Consider the following 9,167-nt stretch of genomic DNA (forward strand, 5'->3'; position numbering starts at 1 on the left):
ATGTATTATCTAATATGACCTTGGCTTATTTACCCTGCGCCGTAGGACGGTACCCTTTGCACATTCAAGAATTCAAGAATCATAAAATCTTAATTTTTGTCCATATTTTATCAAAAATATTATGATGCACTTAAATAAACATTTACTGAAAATTTCAGCTCAGTGCGCCTATTACTTTCTGAGAAAAACGCTTTGTGCACGATTTTACCGGACAACCCTCGTAGACTCGTACATGTATTTTTAAATTGGGTCACAAGTCTATGTTAGGTTATTTGTGGATTAATTTATCATCGATACCCGGATGTACTGTATTAGATACGGTAAATTTATTACATTTGGCTGACTGTGTATTCTTTATTTAGCACTTTTGGTGAAAAGCGATCACCGCTAATTCAAGTGTAATGCTAAATGCCTCGCTCATAAACCTATGAGAAAAAAAACCATTAAGAAATGCGCTTAATCAAATCCGCCTTTACTTGTTCAAAATCCAATATCCCCCAAATATCGTATGCCCTAAATATGATATATTTACAGTAAATGGTGCGTTAGTAGTTTTCTGTCGCATATCATTTGTTACATGAATTTAAACATAATAAAAGCTAAAAGCTTAAGAGGAATGAAAGCACAAAGTACTGTTTATTGCAAGTATTTCCTCAGCATTGAAAATAAACAAACTGGCCTATAGTGGAATTGTAATATCGTACAAAAAGTTTTCGAGATGCTACGCTTACCATTCGTATTTGATGTTGACAGATATTTGAGATAGCAGGTTGTTTAATCAAAAGAGGATTACTTTTGTTTTACTTCCTCCTTTTTTGAAATGGCTGCAAAGTGGTGGATGTGGTTTATTTGGTTTCCAGCAGTTATTCAATGTTACAGTAAGTTTCTGAAATTTATTTGACAATTTGTAATTGAAAAACTGAAGTTTCAGCAAAAAATTATTCAATTAAAATGAATAAATGGCACCAAGCATCCACGATTTGATTCACTTATCCATGTTGTCCTAAATATCTGACGTTTTCCAGGCTTTTTTAAGGTTTTAATATTTTACGTGCCACAAATATATCAGAACAGACACTAAACTAAATCAAATGTCAAACTTACAACTTCTCATGATCAGTAGCACATACTAATTTCTCGCACTCACCAATCAATGAAAAGAAAACATTTCTGAACATGCAAGACTTGTAAAGATTTTAAAATGCACGAGATAAAAACAAACCTCAACAGTCTGATAAAATGTTTCATCTTATTGTATATTTTATGAATGATCCATAAAAAAGATACTAGAAATTGTAAGTTTGACCCTTAATTAGAGTCGTAAGTATGTAATGTAAAGTCAGCTTGATGATGCCGATAATGCCGGCTCGAGGTGGGAAAAGACCACCAATTATTTTCCCATAGAACTATATACAATCCTTACTCCATCTCAAGACTTTTCTATGACAATTTCAGAAAAATCCTTAGCATCATTTAAAAATTCGTTCTAAGCCCTAACCAAAAAAAAAACCTGAAAATATATGGACCCATGGCGTATTGTAGTTCAAATAACACTTGTTTACACCTTATATCGCTCAGCAGAAAATAACACGCTACATCAAAAGCCAACCCTACCACACTCTTAAAATCTTCCCTGGAAATTCTATAGTTTCTATAATATTCCCTCATCCCATCATTTATTTTAAAAGTCATTATTAATTTTTATTTAAAATGAAAATGATTTCAGTCAATGGCGTTACGGCCACACATTCAGTACTCTATTCAACATTCCACCACAATTAAAACCATGTGTTCATCCGGGGATTTGGTGCTCTCATCCCCGAGACCTGTTCAGCAGAGCGAACGTTTGCTGAACGTTCGCTCTGCTGAACAAACCTCTGGTAGCTATATCGATGGTGTGTTCCTCGAATGGCTACTCGGAAAAAACAACAAGTAATTATCACACTCAATTAAGGGGCCCTCTAAGGGGTACAGGTAGACTTTCCAGTAATGGCAATACCATTGTACCTTTAATTGTACCTGGATAAGCAATATTTAAACAATTAGATATATTCATTCAATTTCATTTTTATTCAGAGGCTTTTCTTCAGAAATATACTGAATAAAGAAATAAATAGATAAATATAAATAGATAAAATTAAGATTTCAGAAAAATATTTTTTTATTGTACCTTTAATTTTTTTTTTCAAACTATTCAATAGTATTGATTGAAAATTTACAAACTATTATCCCCTTTCTGTGCTACATTTTCAAACTCTTTTAAATACCAAATTAACACATAAAATAACATATTTATGTATGATAAATTAATTGTTTCTATAATATTTTGTCTAATTTAATTCATTTATTATTTATCATTTTTAATGAAATAAAAGTTAACATTCTTTAAATCATCATAAAATACAGAAGTTTATATTTCATTATAAATCAGGGTTTGACATTTACGCTCGTCACCTCGTCATTTCCATCCAAAAATGATTTCGGACGACCTGATTTTCAGTCTGGCTCGCCCAAATGACGACCTGGGACGAGGTGGGAATATTTAAAATTTTTAAAATTATTAACATGATAGGGCCTTGAAAACATATTTTCCTGTAACCAAACCAACCCATTTCATTTGTTCAAATTGCAGCCGCGTAGATTTTTCTTCCTGCCAAATCTCAGATCAATCATCTGATGCAACTTTTACCAAAAGTCTTTAAAAAAGTTTTATTTGAGATATAAAATACAACTTAGTCATAAATCACCTTAAATATAAAGAGTAGTAATAATCACTGTAACATATTGCATTGCCCCCTACAACTTTCTTTTTGCTAAAATTTTTATTAAGAAATATGTATACAAAATATTTATTCATACTAGTGCTAAAATAAAAGAAATAATTAAAAATCCCATTTATTTTATTTAAATTCTTGTAGATTATTCATACAGGTAAGTCTACCTGTACCCCTTAGAGGGCCCCTTAATTGAGTGTGATAATTACTTGTTGTTTTCTCCAAATCGATATGGTTTATTCCCCGAATGGCCATTCGGGGAATAAACCATATCGATTTGGAGAATTACCAGTTTCGTAATGGCGCCAGTTCTGACGTTTTCCTGGCATGTAAAATATCAAAATAGTTAAGAAAGCCTTGGAAACGTAAGATATTTTGGACTATTGTCCATGAAGACAAAGTAACATTGCTTTAAGTGAGGAATTACATGTGCCTTGTTTTCATGACAAAAACCGTCATTTTCGGCCTTTGCATGTGTTTATATTTATGCGTGTTTATACGAGGGTTGATCCGAAAGTAATGTCACAGTGTCTATATCTTTTATATTTGGCGTCATATTATCAAATACTATATACCAAAAGATGCACAAATATAAATCTAATTAACATTGATATTTTAATTTAATGTTTATTTGAATTTATTTTATAAATGTTTAAAACATAGAGCATAGAGGTGTCGCCGCGTCACAATGGAACGTCACGTTTTAAAGTGTATCTTTTCTTAGAATGAAGAAAACAAACACATTATAATGATTCTAAGAAAGCATTCAATCTCCAATTTTTTAAAAAGATACGATTCTCGTTATTTTTCAGTCTTTAATTGAATATTAAATGACGGCATTGGTATTTGTGATCAATAATTGTTGTTTTACTCTGTTGAATTGAACAAAGGGATTGTCTAAATGGGGATAAACGGCTCGACGAGTTGTAATGCAATTTTGCTTCAAAATAATGGAATCATTTCAAGCGACAGTTACATTAATTAATCAGACTTACAGAATAAAGAATATAAATAAGAGACATCTTAATAGATGCTTTCAGAAATTTTGAGCGGGTGATTGGTCACTGAATGATCAGCAGAGGACAGGAAAATCGAAAGATAGGAGATCAGACAGAAAAGTCCAATGGTGTCTGACGTTGTAAAAAAGACAGCCGTATAGAGTGACATGTGAATTTTTAAGTTTGTCTTATGATACTGTTCAAAACATTTTGACAGCGGGCTTAATTATGAAAAGAGTGAGTGTATAATGGTACCAAGAATTCTTAAAAAAAAGTAGAATTATTGAAAGACTAGTGTTTACGAATCACAAATATCTTTTAATGAAACGACGGGGAAACGCTTAAAAGTATGACGGCGTGTATACGACACATGACGTTATACTTAGGTGCGGCGACTACCACAAACGTAAATTGTTTAAAATCCGATATTTTGAAAAGTATGCGTCATATTCTGTTAAATTTTTCACATCCGATTTGAAATAAATAAAGCTTCCATCATGTGTAATTTCGTTGCTTTACGTCGATTAATAGCAGCTTTATCAAAGTTGTGACATTACTTTGGATCAACCCTCGTATAAGATCATATAAATGCTCGCAAAGCTCTCATCAATTGATAAACGCTTAATTTTAAATCCACCATGTAGATGAGAAAAATCTGGGAAAAAAAATAAACATGATTGGTAAGTAGTGGGGTCGGTGGTAGGAGTTTTACACAAAAATTCCAAACTTTTACTTAGGCAATTACTTTTTAACAGAAAATACTAGGACTTTGATACTTCATATATTTAATTTTTGAGGCAAGGCCTTTCATTTGCTACCAACAACTTTGACTTTTTGACCTTTGCCTTGGAGATTTCTGTACGTATGAAAATACTTTAATCTTGGCCATAACTTTTGAGCAGTAAAGGACAGGGCTTTTATATTATACAAATGTAATCCTTGTGACAAGACCTTTCATTGGATACAAGAACTTTGATCTTAGAGTTTGACCTACTTTAAAAAACAAATCTTGACCATAACTTTTGAAATGTTAGGGCTAGGGCTTTTATACATCACATATTTAATTCCTATGACAAGACCTTTCACTGTATATCAAGAACTTTGACCCTTTGACCTTTACCTCAATGTTTGACCTACGTTTTAAAAACTTTAACCTCGGCCATAACTTTAGAACTTAAAGGTTAGGACATTTATACTTCACATATGTAATACTTGTGACAAACAAGACCTTTCATTGGATATCAGGATCTTTAGCTTGACATACTGTTTTAAAACTATAACTTTTGCCATAAGTTTTGAACAGTTAGGGCTAGGGCTTTCATATTTTACATATGTTATACATACATGTAAAAATAAAACTAGTAAATTTACTTACCTGGTCATTGATCATTAGCAAAATCATTTTGTTAATCAAAACACATTTTGATTGCACACATTAGTACTCTGAAATTGACATCAAAGAGATGCTTGAGTTACTGATTGAAAATATCTATGTGTTTTTTTTTTTGGAGACAAGGTATTCCAATAATCTATTGGAATTCCCATGGGTACCAATTGCGCTCCGTTATTAGCAGACCTATTTTTATATTCATATGAAGCAGAATTTATGCAAAGTCTTAGGCGTGAAATTTTATCGATTAATCGTTACATCACTAGTTCCAATATATATTTGATTTGCATTTAAGAGAAGTTTAATCTTCGCTATGTTGTCATACGTGGTCATCAGTGTTTCACAGACACATCTTGTTCCTAATAACTTTTGATTGAGAAGAGATACGGCTTTTATATTTGACATGTGCCTTATATACCTGTGACAAGATATTTCTGGTCATGCTATGATTTTTGACCCCTTGACCGTGACCTTCACGATTGACCTTATTTTTTTTTATCAACTTTGGTGATAATTTCTAAATGACATATGATAGGGCGTTCATATTTGACACAATATGTCATATAAATTGACTTATCCCAAATTAAAGACATCGGAAGCGGGGGACCACAATTATTTGACTTTGCTTATTGATGTTTTAATATTTAGGCACAGCAAGGTTTGTTTGTAATCAAAATGTGGGGATATCTGTTGGAAATGGAAGCGAAGACTTAATTTGAAATATATCGTTGAATTCAAGACAGAGAATTTTCATGCGATGTCCTCAGCATCTATTCCATTGTTGTCATACATGTACTTCTCTTTGGGAACCCACAGTTTTACTCAGAAATAAATCTTTGGACACAAGTTATGGCTTTGCAAGTCCGTGCTGGGTATCATGCATAATTACTAACACTAGCTTGTATGCTACAGTTGAAAAATTAAAGTATTGAATTCTTTACCCTACTTCAAATAACCCATGAAAAACTTCACGGGAAGCAAATAACGTTTAGGGCGTATGTGCTGAAAAATACTTGTTGTTGACATAATTAAGGTAAACATGAATCACATGGGATATTTTGTTGTTTTTTTTTTGTTTTGTTTTGGTCTTTAATATAATCGATGTCCATGTGTATTTTGTTCCATCGATATCAATGCAAAAGTTTTTTTTTAATACATGTAAGAACGAAACTATTGTAAGAATAATGATTTGAAAATAAACAGACTGAAATATTTATAATTTACCATAAAATACTTTATCTCTTTTGCCATAACTGTTAGGAAGTTGATGTCCTTGTAGTAATCAAATTTTGACAATCCACAGATAACATATGTGAACCATATAAATGTACAGCAACACAGAGCTCTACAAAAGATGCTTTATCAGCAGATAAAGTGATCGATGAAGATAACCTACAGTTCTACGAAAGGTGCTCACATACAGCTGAAAACGAAACAGGGCCAGCATGGGTTATCGTGGACCTAGGAAAAGAATATAGACTGAAAAACATAACAATCTTTTATAGAGATGAGAGTAAATATGTTCTTTTTCTCTTTTCACTGTGTCCGTACTCGCTGTACTCTCAATTTCTGTTGCTAAAATTGATTTTGGGCATAATATGTGTTGGTTATCTTTATATTTCATTCTTAATACAATTCGAGATGTTCAAGAAAATCAGATGTGGTAGGGCAATCTCTTGAATTTGTGATCAAGAGGCCCGGGTTCTATTCTCATTCGCCCACGCGAAGTCAAAAGTAGATAGTCAACTATTTTGAGGATTAGAATATATACGGCTCCCGGTAAATTGACAAAAATTTAATTTCAATCAATGGGGAAAAAATTTAAAGGTGTAATTACGCCCAAAGGGGCAATAACGCGGAAGAGGTGTAATAACGCGAGATAGGGCATAATAACGCCTTTTAGAAAACCAGCATGTTTTATCGTTCTGTCATCGATGGACAATTGTTTTTGGTAAGCTGCTATGTGCAAAATAATAACATTGCCTTATTATATAGATTCCTGGGACATAATATCTTCTATTGTAGTAAGACCCACCCATTCTCTTTCATACAAGAACATATTGTCATAAACCAGAACGAATTTTGCCGTAATAGGATTTAAGAAATCAAAGATCATGTAGTATGCCTTATAAATAAACTGTGTCGGAGCTATTGAAACTATTTAAAGAGCATCTTATTTATTCCTTCATTTTAGAAAAAGTTTCAAAATCATTCTAGATTAAATATAATTCTTCTTTGAAAAAGGGGCCTCTGATAGTAGTTATGTCACCTCATTCTTTCACAATTTAATATTTAATGTATTACATTTACTTTACTGAAAAGAAAATCTCTAGGGAAAAAATACAAAAAAAAACAAATTTGAAAAAATATGATAATTTGGCGCGTTTTTCAACAAATTCCCATAGGGTCCAATTGCAAAATTGGACAACTTCTGAGATTGCCCCCCTAGAAATCGGAATAGTAATTTTTTTTGTCCCCCGCTTGAAAAGTGGGGGATATTAATCTGGGTTTGTCCGTCCGTCTTTCTGTCTGTCTGTAACGCTTTCGTTTCCACACGATATCTCGAGAACTCTTTGAGCTTTTGCTATGAAACTTTGCATAGCAACTCCCTGTGGACTAAAAGAACCCTATTGATTTTGAGGTCAAAAGGTCAAAGTTCAAGGTCATAAATAATCAAATTCTGTCTGTTATAATACTTTCGTTTTCACACGATGTCTCTAGAACCATTTGAGCTATTGCAATGAAATTTTACATAACAACTCCCTGTGGCCTAATGAAGACTCCTATTGATTTTGAGGTCAAAAGGTCAAAGTTCAAGGTCGTAAATTTATATATTCTGTCTGTGTGTAACAGTATAATTTCCGGGCGATGCTTCAAAAAGATTTTCATCTTATGCAATGTAATTTTATACCAAAACTCCCTAGGACCTCTCTCACCCCTCTCAAAGTGCCCCGCCCCGTTTGTTTTAAAAGTATTTATAGTATTTCATGTCGCTATTTTTAGCACAGAGGCATGATGAGAGTTATTGCGTATAAAACAGGTTCTCGGCGGACGTTACGTTCTTATTACATCTATTAGAACTGTTTAATAAGGCCACACCAATAAAAATTCTTGTTCGTCGGACCCGCCCGCTCGTATTTTAGAGAAACGTAAAAAATAATATAATTTTAAATTTCCAGCTTCCGGAAATTTTCGTTCCATTTCCCGCCAGTTGAACCACAGTGCATGCAAGTTGTAGGTAGGATCGTTTCCACATCAGACAATTCTTAAACAGATTCCGTGTTTACATGTACTAATTCCAAGCTATAGTGGATTAGCCAGAATGTTTTAAAACATATTTGATACTTTATTATACCCTCCGCTTGAAAAGTGGGAGAGTATATAGTGATCGGGATTTCCGTCCGTCTGTACGTCCGTCCGTCTGTTACGCTTTATCTCTTATATGCAACTCCTCTTATACTACTGAGTGAAATCTAATGAAACTTTCACAGAATCTTTATTACATATTGCCATTGTGCACCTCCTATTTTACTTTTTTTATTCGACAAGTATTTTAGGTTTCCCATAGCAAAACATGGACATGGCCATTATATATTTAACTTTACAGATGAAGTGTGAAGAATTATCGGTACAAATACAAAAATTTAAGAATTCAGAGACATATTTGTAAGCATTTTCAAATGTCAATGGCTGATTTTCAGAATCTGGGGATGGAAGTACCTTATGTTAAATAAAACAATATTAATTGAAATGTTTACAATATTTCCAAAGATATGTGAAAAATCAATTCAAGAAATGTTTTTGATTATGAGATTACTGATTTTTTAAAATTGTGGTTAAGGTGTAGTTTAAAATATATTTTATTCAGTGAATAGATTGAACAGCAGGAGTAAATGCCTATCATCGTTCTAGGTGGTTAATTTGTCAGACAAATAGAAAATTTTTCACATTTCCTTAAAAACAAAATTGAGATTTACCATTTTTCCATATATTATTTTATGATTA

General features: G+C 32.6%; 1 long non-coding RNA gene across 1 annotated transcript; it reads left to right on the forward strand.

Moving 5' to 3' along the window:
- Positions 1-770: 770 nt before the first annotated feature.
- Positions 771-6,673, forward strand: LOC134248635 (uncharacterized). Its single transcript, XR_009988090.1, has 2 exons — positions 771-878; positions 6,466-6,673. It is a non-coding gene; the product is annotated as an uncharacterized LOC134248635 (long non-coding RNA).
- The last annotated feature ends 2,494 nt before the right edge of the window (positions 6,674-9,167 follow it).

Source organism: Saccostrea cucullata, unplaced genomic scaffold (genome assembly GCF_032062105.1).
Source record: "Saccostrea cucullata isolate Sc308-1 unplaced genomic scaffold, CSIRO_AGI_Scuc_v1 ctg1814, whole genome shotgun sequence".
Classification (NCBI taxonomy): Eukaryota; Metazoa; Mollusca; class Bivalvia; order Ostreida; family Ostreidae; genus Saccostrea; species Saccostrea cuccullata.